Source organism: Aquarana catesbeiana, linkage group LG08 (genome assembly GCF_042186555.1).
Source record: "Aquarana catesbeiana isolate 2022-GZ linkage group LG08, ASM4218655v1, whole genome shotgun sequence".
NCBI classification, from domain to species: Eukaryota; Metazoa; Chordata; class Amphibia; order Anura; family Ranidae; genus Aquarana; species Aquarana catesbeiana.
The window spans coordinates 249,377,301-249,390,923 of NC_133331.1; the positions used below are offsets into that span (position 1 = coordinate 249,377,301).

The 13,623-nt window shown below is 44.7% G+C and overlaps 1 protein-coding gene across 1 annotated transcript in view; it reads left to right on the forward strand.

Moving 5' to 3' along the window:
* The window catches only part of SLC43A3 (solute carrier family 43 member 3), a 598,240-nt gene that overhangs the window by 355,977 nt on the left and 228,640 nt on the right, over positions 1–13,623 (forward strand). The window lies entirely within an intron of this gene.

Genomic DNA, 13,623 nt, shown 5'->3' on the forward strand with positions numbered 1-13,623 from the left:
TTCAGCTAAAGCTAAAAGTTAGTGTAGTGCATCCTCCTCACAGTGTTCAGCTAAAGCTACCAGTTAGTGTAGTGCGTCCTCTGAACAGTGTTCAGCTAAAGCTACAAGTTAGTTTAGTGTGACCTCTGCACAGTGTTCAGCGAAAGCTACAAGTTAGTGTAGTGCATCCTCCTCACAGTGTTCAGCTAAAGCTACAAGTTAGTGTAGTGCGTCCTCCTCACAGTGTTCAGCTAAAGCTACAAGTTAGTGTAGTGCGTCCTCCTCAAAGTGTTCAGCTAAAGCTACAAGCTAGTGTAGTGCATCCTCCTCACAGTGTTCAGCTAAAGCTACAAGTTAGTTTAGTGCATCCTCTGAACTGTGTTCAGCTAAAGCTACAAGTTAGATTAGTGTGACCTCCTCACAATGTTCAGCTAAAACTACAAGTTAGTGCAGTGCGTCCTCTGAACAGTGTTCAGCTAAAGCTACAAGTTTGTGTAATGCGACCTCTGCACAGTGTTCAGCTTAAGCTACAAGTTAGTGTAGTGTGACCTCTGCACAGTGTTCAGCTAAAGCTAAAAGTTAGTGTAGTGCATCCTGCTCACAGTGTTCAGCTAAAGCTACAAGTTAGTGTAGTGCGTTCTCTGAACAGTGTTCAGCTAAAGCTACAAATTAGTTTAGTGTGACCTCTGCACAGTGTTCAGCTAAAGCTACAAGTTAGTGTAGTGCGTCCTCCTCACGGCTACAAGTTAGTGTAGTTCACAGTGTTCAGCTAAAGCTTAGTGTAGTGCGTCCTCCTCACAGTGTTCAGCTAAAGCTACAAGTTAGTGTAGTGTGATCTCTGCACAGTGTTCAGCTAAAGCTTCAAGTTAGTGTAGTGCGTCCTCTGAACAGTGTTCAGCTAAAGTTACAAGTTATTATAGTGCACAGTGTATAGCTAAAGCTACAAGTTAGTGTAGTGCGTCCTCCTCACAGTGTTCAGCTAAAGCTACAAGTTAGTGTACTGCGTCCTCTGAACAGTGTTCAGCTAAAGCTACAAGTTAGCGTAGTGCGACCTCTGCACAGTGTTCAGCTAAAGCTACAAGTTAGTGTTATGCGTCCTCCTCACAGTGTTCAGCTAAAGCTACAAGTTAGTGTAGTGCGTCCTCTGAACAGTGTTTAGCTAAAGTTACAAGTTAGTTTAGTGTGACCTCTGCACAGTGTTCAGCTAAAGCTAAAAGTTAGTGTAGTGCACGGTGTTCAGCTAAAGCTTAGTGTAGTGCGTCCTCCTCACAGTGTTCAGCTAAAGCTACAAGTTAGTGCAGTGTGATCTCTGCACAGTGTTCAGCTAAAGCTACAAGTTAGTGTAGTGCGTCCTCTGAACAGTGTTCAGCTAAAGCTACAAGTTAGTTTAGTGTGACCTCTGCACAGTGTTCAGCTAAAGCTACAAGTTAGTGTAGTGCATCCTCCTCACGGTGTTCAGCTAAAGCTACAAGTTAGTTTAGTGCATCCTCTGAACTGTGTTCAGCTAAAGCTACAAGTTAGATTAGTGTAACAAAATATATATGAAACCCTGCGAGCCACTTACGGATAAATGCCTACAAAATAATAAGTGAACAGTGGAGACCAGCTGCAAACACTCAGTCACGTTCCATATTCGTGCAAAGTATTAAAATAAAAAAACAATGTGTCTGCGCTAGAAAAAATCGCTGCACTCAAAGTGCAGTACCCCTAGGTGCTAAAGTATAAAGTGCACAGTGCTATGTGAAACACAGCAAGTGAGTGATCAAACAAAACAACATATCCATTAAAATATCAAAATAAAATACAAGGGGATATAACAAACAGTAAATAAATGAAGTCCAAAAACGTGTATATCCAATGATATAAAAGTGCCCAAATAAATTAGTCCAAAAATTTGGTGAATTTCACATATCCTATCTTCCAAACTGTGCCACCAAAAAACATGCTATGGTGTCTTCCAGCCGCCCCCACAGGTGTATATGCTCACCTTCCTGTGTGTGACACAGCGATTAGACTATGTCAAACAAAGCCTTGGAGCCACTCCTGTGCTCATTAGGAACCAGCTGTGCAGACTTCCAATGTTCTCAAGTGGAGATGGTTTATGCAAGAAAAAAAAACTCCATAGCGCAATATGTAGGTATAAAGGATTTTAAAATAATCAGCTCCCCTCACATATATGTGCATGCGTAAAACTACCCCTAAGTGCTAAAGTATAAAGTGCACAGTGCTATGTGAAACACAGCAAGTGAGTGATCAAACAAAACAACATATCAATTAAAATATCAAAATAAAATACAAGAGGATATAACAAACAGTGAATAAATGAAGTCCAAAAACGTGTATATCCAATGATATAAAAGTGCCCAAATAAATTAGTCCAAAAATTTGGTGAATTTCACATATCCTATCTTCCAAACTGTGCCACCAAAAAACATGCTGTGGTGTCTTCCAGCCGCCCCCACAGGTGTATATGCTCACCTTCCTGTGTGTGACACAGCGATTAGACTATGTCAAACAAAGCCTTGGAGCCACTCCTGTGCTCATTAGGAACCAGCTGTGCAGACTTCCCTGCACGGAAGTCTGCACAGCTGGTTCCTAATGAGCACAGGAGTGGCTCCAAGGCTTTGTTTGACATAGTCTAATCGCTGTGTCACACACAGGAAGGTGAGCATATACACCTGTGGGGGCGGCTGGAAGACACCACAGCATGTTTTTTGGTGGCACAGTTTGGAAGATAGGATATGTGAAATTCACCAAATTTTTGGACTAATTTATTTGGGCACTTTTATATCATTGGATATACACGTTTTTGGACTTCATTTATTCACTGTTTGTTATATCCTCTTGTATTTTATTTTGATATTTTAATTGATATGTTGTTTTGTTTGATCACTCACTTGCTGTGTTTCACATAGCACTGTGCACTTTATACTTTAGCACTTAGGGGTAGTTTTACGCATGCACATATATGTGAGGGGAGCTGATTATTTTAAAATCCTTTATACCTACATATTGCGCTATGGAGTTTTTTTTTCTTGCATAAACCATCTCCACTTGAGAACATTGGAAGTCTGCACAGCTGGTTCCTAATGAGCACAGGAGTGGCTCCAAGGCTTTGTTTGACATAGTCTAATCGCTGTGTCACACACAGGAAGGTGAGCATATACACCTGTGGGGGCGGCTGGAAGACACCATAGCATGTTTTTTGGTGGCACAGTTTGGAAGATAGGATATGTGAAATTCACCAAATTTTTGGACTAATTTATTTGGGCACTTTTATATCATTGGATATACACGTTTTTGGACTTCATTTATTTACTGTTTGTTATATCCCCTTGTATTTTATTTTGATATTTTAATGGATATGTTGTTTTGTTTGATCACTCACTTGCTGTGTTTCACATAGCACTGTGCACTTTATACTTTAGCACCTAGGGGTACTGCACTTTGAGTGCAGCGATTTTTTCTAGCGCAGACACATTGTTTTTTTAAGTTAGATTAGTGTGACCTCCTCACAATGTTCAGCTAAAACTACAAGTTAGTGTAGTGCGTCCTCTGAACAGTGTTCAGCTAAAGCTACAAGTTAGTGTAGTGCGTCCTCCTCACAGTGTTCAGCTAAAGCTACAAGTTAGTGTAGTGCGTCCTCTGAACAGTGTTCAGCTACAGCTACAATTTAGTGTAGTGCATCCTCTGAACAGTGTTCAGCTAAAGCTCCAAGTTAGTTTAGTGTGACCTCTGCGCAGTGTTCAGCTAAAGCTACAAATTAGTGGAGTGCTTCCTCCTCACAGTGTTCAGCTAAAGCTACAAGATACTGTAGTGCGTCCTCTGAACAGTGTTCAGCTAAAGCTACAAGTTAGTTTAGTATGACCTCTGCACAGTGTTCAGCTAAAGCTAAAAGTTAGTGTAGTGCATCCTCCTCACAGTGTTCAGCTAAAGCTACCAGTTAGTGTAGTGCGTCCTCTGAACAGTGTTCAGCTAAAGCTACAAGTTAGTTTAGTGTGACCTCTGCACAGTGTTCAGCGAAAGCTACAAGTTAGTGTAGTGCATCCTCCTCACAGTGTTCAGCTAAAGCTACAAGTTAGTGTAGTGCGTCCTCCTCACAGTGTTCAGCTAAAGCTACAAGTTAGTGTAGTGCGTCCTCCTCAAAGTGTTCAGCTAAAGCTACAAGTTAGTGTAGTGCATCCTCCTCACAGTGTTCAGCTAAAGCTAGAAGTTAGTTTAGTGCATCCTCTGAACTCTGTTCAGCTAAAGCTACAAGTTAGATTAGTGTGACCTCCTCACAATGTTCAGCTAAAACTACAAGTTAGTGCAGTGCGTCCTCTGAACAGTGTTCAGCTAAAGCTACAAGTTAGTGTAATGTGACCTCTGCACAGTGTTCAGCTAAAGCTTCAAGTTAGTGTAGTGTGTCCTCCTCACAGTGTTCAGCTAAAGCTACAAGTTAGTGTAGTGTGTCCTCCTCACAGTGTTCAGCTAAAGCTACAAGTTAGTGTAGTGCGTCCTCTGAACAGTGTTCAGCTAAAGCTACAAGTTAGTTTAGTGTGACCTCTGCACAGTGTTCAGCTAAAGCTAAAAGTTAGTGTAGTGCATCCTGCTCATGGTGTTCAGCTAAAGCTACAAGTTAGTGTAGTGCGTTCTCTGAACAGTGTTCAGCTAAAGCTAAAAGTTAGTTTAGTGTGACCTCTGCACAGTGTTCAGCTAAAGCTACAAGTTAGTGTAGTGCGTCCTCCTCACAGTGTTCAGCTAAAGCTACAAGTTAGTGTAGTGCACAGTGTTCAGCTAAAGCTTAGTATAGTGCGTCCTCCTCACAGTGTTCAGCTAAAGCTACAAGTTAGTGTAGTGCGTCCTCTGAACAGTGTTCAGCTAAAGCTACAAGTTAGTATAGTGCACAGTGTATAGCTAAAGCTACAAGTTAGTGTAGTGCGTCCTCCTCACAGTGTTCAGCTAAAGCTACAAGTTAGTGTAGTGCGTCCTCCTCACAGTGTTCAGCTAAAGCTACAAGTTAGTGTAGTGCGACCTCTGCACAGTGTTCAGCTAAAGCTACAAGTTAGTGTTGTACGTCCTCCTCACAGTGTTCAGCTAAAGCTACAAGTTAGTGTAGTGCGTCCTCTGAACAGTGTTTAGCTAAAGTTACAAGTTAGTTTAGTGTGACCTCTGCACAGTGTTCAGCTAAAGCTAAAAGTTAGTGTAGTGTATCCTCCTCACAGTGTTCAGCTAAAGCTACAAGTTAGTGTAGAACGTCCTCTGAACAGTGTTCAGCTAAAGCTACAAGTTAGTGTAGTGCATCCTCCTCACAGTGTTCAGCTAAAGCTACAAGTTAGTTTAGTGTGACCTCTGCACAGTGTTCAGCTAAAGCTACAAGTTAGTGTAGTGCACAGTATTCAGCTAAAGCTTAGTGTAGTGCGTGCTCCTCACAGTGTTCAGCTAAAGCTACAAGTAAGTGTAGTGTGATCTCTGCACAGTGTTCAGCTAAAGCTACAAGTTAGTGTAGTGTGTCCTCTGAACAGTGTTCAGCTAAAGCTACAAGTTAGTTTAGTGCATCCTCTGAGCTGTGTTCAGCTAAAGCTACAAGTTAGATTAGTGTGACCTCCTCACAATGTTCAGCTAAAACTACAAGTTATTGTAGTGCGTCCTCTGAACAGTGTTCAGCTAAAGCTACATGTGAGTGTAGTGCACCCTCTGCACAGTGTTCAGCTAAAGCTACAAGTTAGTGTAGTTCGTCCTCCTCCCAGTGTTCAGCTAAAGCTACAAGTAATGCCGCGTACACACGGTCGGACTTTACGGCGGACTTTGCCCGGCGGATTTTTCGACGTACTTTCCGACGGACTTTGTGAATGAACGGACTTGCCTACACACAATCCACCAAAGTCCGTCGAATTCGTACGTGATGAAGTACGACGGGACTAAAACAAGGAAGTTCATAGCCAGTAGCCAATAGCTGCCCTAGCGTGCCTTTTTGTCCGTCGAACTAGCATACAGACGAGCGGACTTTTCGACCGGACTCGATTTCAACGGATAAATTTTAAACAAGTTTAAAATCTAAGTCCGTCCAACTTTTGAGAAAACAAAGTCCGCTGGAGCCCACACACATCGAATTGTCCGACGAAATCCAGTCCGCCGGGCAAAGTCCGCCGTAAAGTCCGCTCGTGTGTACGCGGCATTAGTGTAGTGCGTCCTCCTCACAGAGTTCAGCTAAAGCTACAAGTTAGTGTAGTGCGTCCTCTGAACAGTGTTGAGCTAAAGCTCCAAGTTAGTTTAGTGTGACCTCTGCACAGTGTTCAGCTAAAGCTACAAGTTAGTGTAGTGCGTCCTCCTCACAGTGTTCAGCTAAAGCTACAAGTGATTTTAGTGCGTCCTCTGAACTGTGTTCAGCTAAAGTTACAAGTTAGTTTAGTGTGACCTCTGCACAGTGTTCAGCTAAAGCTACAAGTTAGTGTAGTGTGACCTCTGCACAGTGTTCAGCTAAAGCTACAAGTTAGTGTAGTGCGTCCTCCTCACAGTGTTCAGCTAAAGCTACAAGTGATTTTAGTGCGTCCTCTGAACTGTGTTCAGCTAAAGTTACAAGTTAGTTTAGTGTGACCTCTGCACAGTGTTCAGCTAAAGCTACAAGTTAGTTTAGTGTGACCTCTGCACAGTGTTCAGCTAAAGCTACAAGTTAGTGTAGTGCATCCTCCTCACAGTGTTCAGCTAAAGCTACAAGTTAGTGTAGTGCGTCCTCCTCAAAGTGTTCAGCTAAAGCTACAAGTTAGTGTGGTGCATCCTCCTCACAGTTTTCAGCTAAAGCTACAAGTTAGTTTAGTGCATCCTCTGAACTGTGTTCAGCTAAAGCTACAAGTTAGATTAGTGTGAACTCCTCACAATGTTCAGCTAAAACTACAAGTTAGTGTAGTGCGTCCTCTGCACAGTGTTCAGCTAAAGCTACAAGTTAGTGTAGTGCATCCTCCTCACAGTGTTCAGCTAAAGCTATAAGTTAGTGTAGTGCGTCCTCCTCACAGTGTTCAGCTAAAGCTACAAGTTAGTGTAGTGTGTCCTCTGAACAGTGTTCAGCTAAAGCTACAAGTTATTGTAGTGCGTCCTCTGCACAGTGTTCAGCTAAAGCTACAAGTTAGTGTAGGGCATCCTCCTCACAGTGTTCAGCTAAAACTACAAGTTAGTGTAGTGCGTCCTCTGAACAGTGTTCAGCTAAAGCTACAAGTTAGTTTAGTGTGACCTCTTCACAGTGTTCAACTAAAGCTATAAGTTAGTGTAGTGCGTCCTCCTCACAGTGTTCAGATAAAGCTACAAGTTAGTGTAGTGCACAGTGTTCAGCTAAAACTTAGTGTAGTGCGTCCTCCTCACAGTGTTCAGCTAAAGCTGCAAGTTAGTGTAGTGTGTCCTCTGAACAGTGTTCAGCTAAAGCTACAAGTTAGTATAGTGCACAGTGTATAGCTAAAGCTACAAGTTAGCGTAGTGCGTCCTCCTCACAGTGTTCAGCTAAAGCTACAAGTTAGTGTAGTGCGTCCTCTGAACAGTGTTCAGCTAAAGCTACAAGTTAGTGTAGTGCGACCTCTGCACAGTGTTCAGCTAAAGCTACAAGTTAGTGTAGTGCGACCTCTGCATAGTGTTCTGCTAAAGCTGCAAGTTAGTGTAGTGCACAGTGTTCAGCTAAAGCTACAAGTTAGTGTAGTGCATCCTTCTCACAGTGTTCAGCTAAAGCTACAAGTTAGTGTAGTGCACAGTGTTAAGCTAAAACTACAAGTTAGTGTAGTGTGTCCTCCCCACAGTGTTCAACTAAAGCTACAAGTTAGTTTAGTGTGACCTCTGCACAGTGTTCAGCTAAATCTCCAAGTTAGTGTAGTGCATCCTCCTCACAGTGTTCAGATAAAGCTACAAGTTAGTGTAGTGCGCCCTCTGCACAGTGTCCAGCTAAAGCTACAAGTTAGTTTAGTGTGACCTCTGCACAGTGTTCAGCTAAAGCTACAAGTTAGTGTAGTGCGTCCTCCTCACAGTGTTAAGCTAAAGCTACAAGTTAGTGTAGTGCACAGTGTTCAGCTAAAGCTTAGTGTAGTGCGTCCTCACAGTGTTCAGCTAAAGCTACAAGTTAGTGTAGTGTGATCTCTGCACAGTGTTCAGCTAAAGCTACAAGTTAGTGTAGTGCGTCCTCTGAACAGTGTTCAGCTAAAGCTACAAGTTAGTATAGTGCACAGTGTTCAGCTAAAGCTACAAGTTAGTGTAGTGCGTCCTTCTCACAGTGTTCAGCTAAAGCTACAAGTTAGTGTAGTGCACAGTGTTAAGCTAAAACTACAAGTTAGTGTAGTGTGTCCTCCTCACAGTGTTCATCTAAAGCTACAAGTTAGTGTAGTGCGTCCTCCTCACAGTGTTCAGCTAAAGCTACAAGTTAGTGTAGTGCGTCCTCTGAACAGTGTTCAGCTAAAGCTACAAGTTAGTTTAGTGTGACCTCTGCACAGTGTTCAGCTAAAGCTACAAGTTAGTGTAGTGTGACCTCTGCACTGTGTTCAGCTAAAGCTACAAGTTAGTGTAGTGCACAGTGTTCAGCTAAAGCTACAAGTTAGTGTAGTGCATCCTTCTCACAGTGTTCAGCTAAAGCTACAAGTTAGTGTAGTGCACAGTGTTAAGCTAAAACTACAAGTTAGTGTATTGTGTCCTCACAGTGTTCAGCTAAAGCTACAAGTTAGTTTAGTGCACAGTGTTCAGCTAAAGCTTAGTGTAGTGTGTCCTCTTCACAGTGTTTAGCTAAAGCTATCTGTAGAAGGTTGGTGGTGTTTTCCTGATCCTATCACTACCGCAGGCAGCTACATTATTTTAACGTTAGTCTAGTGCGACCTCTTCACAGTGTTCAGCTAAAGCTATCTGTTGAAGGTTGGTGGCGTTTTCCTGATCCTATCACTACCGCAGGCAGCTACATTATTTTAATGTTAGTGTAGTGCGTCCTCTTCACAGTGTTCAGCTAAAGCTATCCGTAGAAGGTTGGTGGCGTGTTCCTGATCCTATCACTACCGCAGGCAACTACATTATTTTAACGTTAGTGTAGTGCGTCCTCTTCACAGTGTTCAGCTAAAGCTATCTGTAGAAGGTTGGTGGTGTTTTCCTGATCCTATCACTACCGCAGGCAGCTACATTATTTTAACGTTAGTGTAGTGCGTCCTCTTCACAGTGTTCAGCTAAAGCTATCTGTAGAAGGTTGTTTGTGTTTTCCTGATCCTATCACTACCGCAGGCAGCTACATTATTTTAACGTTAGTGTAGTGCGTCTTCTTCACAGTGTTCAGCTAAAGCTATCTGTAGAAGGTTGGTGGTGTTTTCCTGATCATATCACTACTGCAGGCAGCTACATTATTTTAACGTTGGTGTAGTGCGTTCTCTGCACAGCGTTCAGCTAAAGCTACAAGTTAGTGTAGTGCGACCTCTGCACAGTGTTTATCTAAAGCTACCCGTAGAGACGGTGCATCCTGATCAGCACGTGGCCGTGGGACACGCTTGGCCTTTTTTTCGGCAGCTGGCCGTGTTGAGCCGAAACATGCGGAAGATTTGGTCAAGTGGATGACCAAGCTGTCCTCATCCTCCTCATCCTCTCTCACCCATGCTCAGGGTACTTTGCGTGGCAAAGCAGCTGCCAACGCGGCCTCTTCCCTCGGCTCAATGGCATCAGTGACTCCTTCCCTAGCCCCACCATGTCCTCCTGAGGAGTCCCTTGAACTGTTTGACCACAGTGTTGGGTACATGCTCCAGGAGGATGCCCAGCGTTTAGAAGGTTCTGATGATGATACTGAGCTAGATGAAGCCAGTAACGTGAGCATGGACAGAAGGGGTGCCCAAGAAGGACAGCAATCTGGCATTCATGTTCCCCCAGCTGCAGCATACTGCCAGGTTTGCTCCAGTGATGAGGAGGGAGGGGATGATGAGGTCACTGACTCAACGTGGGTGCCTGATAGGAGAGAGGAGGAGGAGGAGGCACATCACCAACGAGGCAGGATGCTGTCAAGTCTGTAGTGTGAGGCCGGGTTTCTGAGAGGGCGCCCCTTGCGGCTGAGTGCAGCGCATCCCTGGATTTGGGTACATGGAATGCGATGCACAGAGGTGCACGGGTTGCCAGGGACACTGCAAGCTGGCTGGTTGGCTGTAAGTAGCTAGAGTGCGTTGTGGCAGCCGTGCAGAGAGAAGCCTTGAACGGTAACAGCAGGGTAAACCAGGAACAGGGTCCGCAGCCAGGCCAGGGGTCAGATACCAAAAGACAGTCCGAGAGAGGCACAGGAACAAGCTGGGTCATACACAGAGGGCAGAAGATCGGAGAGTAGTCAGCCAAGCCGGGGTCAGAGCGAGGAGATAAACAGGAACACAGGTCAAGCCGAGCAGAGGTCAAGCAGGGGTCTTCAGAGTATACAAGGCACAGGAACACAGGAGCTGTTTGATAATCCAGCAAACTGCAAGTGTCAGTGGCAGGTTTAAATAGGCCGGAGGGGTGTGCCCCCAAGATCAGGGCGTGCTCACTAGACTCGCCTGCCACCATGACGGTTACTGGCGGAATTGCCCACAACACGGCCATTTCCCTGACAGTGCCCCCCCCAAAGGGGCAACCTCCGGATGCCCAACCGGGCCCATCTTTCGGGGTAACGAACTCGGAATCTCTGCAAAAGTAGGAGCATGTATATTGGCTGCAGGTTCCCAAGAACTTTCTTCTGCTGGGTAACCCTTCCACTTTATAAGAAATTGAATGATTCTACCTCTCCGGTGGCAGTCCAGGATGGCCTCAACTTCATATTCTGTTTCATCTCCCACAGAAACTGGAGGCGGAGGATCTTCTTTCCTTCCTGAAAAAGGACTAGAGATAACAGCTTTAAGTAAGGAGACATGAAACACAGGGTGCACTTTATAAGAACTCAGGAGTGATAGTTCAAAAGCTACTGGATTAATCTCCCGTCTAATTTTGAATGGGCCAATAAATCTTGGTCCCAATTTCCGGGAGGGACAAGGAAGTTTAAGATTTGCCGAGGAGAGCCAAACCTCATCTCCAACCTTAAAGCTAGGGCTCTCCCCCCTCTTTTTGTCATATTGTTCCTTGTAGTCCTCTTTGGCCTTTTGCATGGTCAACCGGAGAGTTTGAAAGTTAGTCTGAATGGATTTTAACCTGTCTTGAACTGCTGGAACTGAGGTCTCTGGAATGACATTAGGTAGAAATGAAGGATAGAACCCATAGTTGGCCCAAAACAGTGATTGATCGGTGGTTGAGTGTACTGAGTTATTGTATGCGAACTCCGCACAGGGGAGTAACAAGGACCAGTCATCCTGGGAAGTGGAGCAAAAACAGCGTAAATATTGTTCTAAGGTGTGATTAGTCCTTTCATTCTGACCGTTGCTCTGGGGGTGATAGGCAGAGGATAGGAAAACTTCAATAGACAAAACTTTGCAGAGCTCTTTCCAAAATCAGGAAGTAAATTGGACCCCTCTATCAGACACAATGCTGTCAGGAAGGCCGTGAAGTCTGACTATCTCTCTTATAAAGGCCTTTGCTGTGTCTGCAGCGGAAGGAGTACCTATCATAGGCACGAAGTGTGACATCTTGGACAGACGGTCTACAACAACTAGAATCGTTGTGAATCTTTCAGAGGGTGGCAGCTCTACTATGAAGTCCATAGATATATTCCTCCATGGTTGTTCTGGTACCGGCAAAGGACGTAGCAGACCCCAAGACTTAATGTTGGACCCCTTGTTTCACTGACAGGTAGTGCAGGAGCTCACATACTTTTAGCAATCAGTTTTCAAGGTAGGCCACCAAAAGGATTGCTGAATAAGATCCATAGTTTTCCGTACACCGAAGTGGCCAGCAAGTTGATGATCATGTAAAGTTTGTAAGACCTGGATTCTGGCTTGTTGTGGGACAAAGATCTTGTCCTGATACCAGAGATAACCCCCCTGGCTTCTTAAAGAGGAAGTCTCTGGTCCCTGGCATTGGAGGGAGGCCTGTTCAAGAGAAGACCTTAGATCAGGTTGAATCAAAAGAAAGATCTGTGGAGACAAGATCGTACTGGATGTTGTTTCTTCTGAGGTATCAGGAAACATTCGGGATAAAGCATCGGCCTTGCCGTTCTTGGAGCCAGGGCGGTAGGTGATGTGAAAGTTGAATCGTGAAAAGAACAGAGCCCAGCGAGCTTGACGGGGTCTCAGGCGTTTGGCAGTGCAGAGGTACTCGAGCTTTCTGCGATCGGTGAATATCATTATTGGGTGCTTGGCTCCCTCAAGAAGGTATCTCCACTCTTCTAAGGCTGTCTTAATGGCCAGAAGCTCACGATCACCTACGTCGTAATTCCTCTCGGGCTGGCTCATTTTCCGGGAGGAGAAGGCCACAGGGTGAAGCAGCGACTTGGGTCCCAGGCGTTGTGAAAGTACTGCTCCTGTAGCTACCTCTGAGGCATCGACCTCTAAAATATAGGGCAGAGCAGGATCAGGGTGTCAAAGAATTGGTGCAGAAGTAAACAAAACTTCAGTTTCTCAAAGGCAGATTGGGCTTCGGAGGACCACAGGAAGCGAACATGTAGGTGGGTTACTTGGGTTATGGGCGAGATGATGGAAGAAAAGTTTCTTATAAACCTTCTATAGAAGTTTGCAAACCCTACAAACCTTTGTACACCCTTCTTGTCTGACGGAGTTGGCCAGTCTAGGATTGCCTGCACTTTCTGTGGATCCATAGCTGCATCACCGGTAGAGATGATGAGCCCTAGGAATTGTATGGATTTCTTTTCAAAGTCACAGTTTTCTGCTTTCGCGTAAAGTCCGTGTTTTCTTAGTGTGAGTAATACTGTCTTTACGTGAGTCCGATGGAACTCCAAGGTGGTTGAGAAGATAAGGATGTCATCCAGATAGATGATGACGAAGTAGTCAAGATATTCCCGGAAGATGTTGTTTACGAAGTGCTGGAAAGTAGCCGGGGCATTACAGAGCCCAAAACGGCATCACCAAATACTCAAAGTGCCCGAACCTCGTTCTGAATGCCGTCTTCCACTCATCGCCCTCACGGATGCGAACGAGGTTGTAGGCACCCCGGAGGTCGAGTTTGGTGAACACTTGTGCTGAACGAAGTCTCTGGAAGAGTTCGGGGACCAGGGGGAGTGGATATCGATTCTTTATGGTGATTTTATTTAATTCCCTATAGTCCACACATGGTCTTAGAGTCTTATCTTTTTTTTCGACAAAGAAAATGCCGACACCGGCAGGAGAAGAAGAAGGACGGATGAAGCCCTTTGCCAAATTTTCGTCTATGTACTGTCGTAGTGTCCCCAATTCCACTTTAGAGAGGGGGAATATACGTCCAAATGGAACTTCGGCCCCTGGAAGCAGCTCAATAGGACAATCATATGGCCGATGTGGTGGTAGAACATCTGCCTTTTTCTTATCAAAAATGTCCAGGAATTCATGGTACGCCTGGGGTACATCCTGGTTAGTGGAGGATACCAACTGGACTGTCAGACAACTGGTGGTATCTCTGGATTCAGGGATGAGGCAATGTTGTTGGCAATAGGGGGAAGTGAACAGGACTTCCTTCTTGATCCAATCAATCTGGGGGTTATGGGCTTGGAGCCAAGGGATACCCAAGATAATTGGAGACATAGGTGAACTCAAAAAGTCAAAACTTATGAATTCCCGATGGCCATCG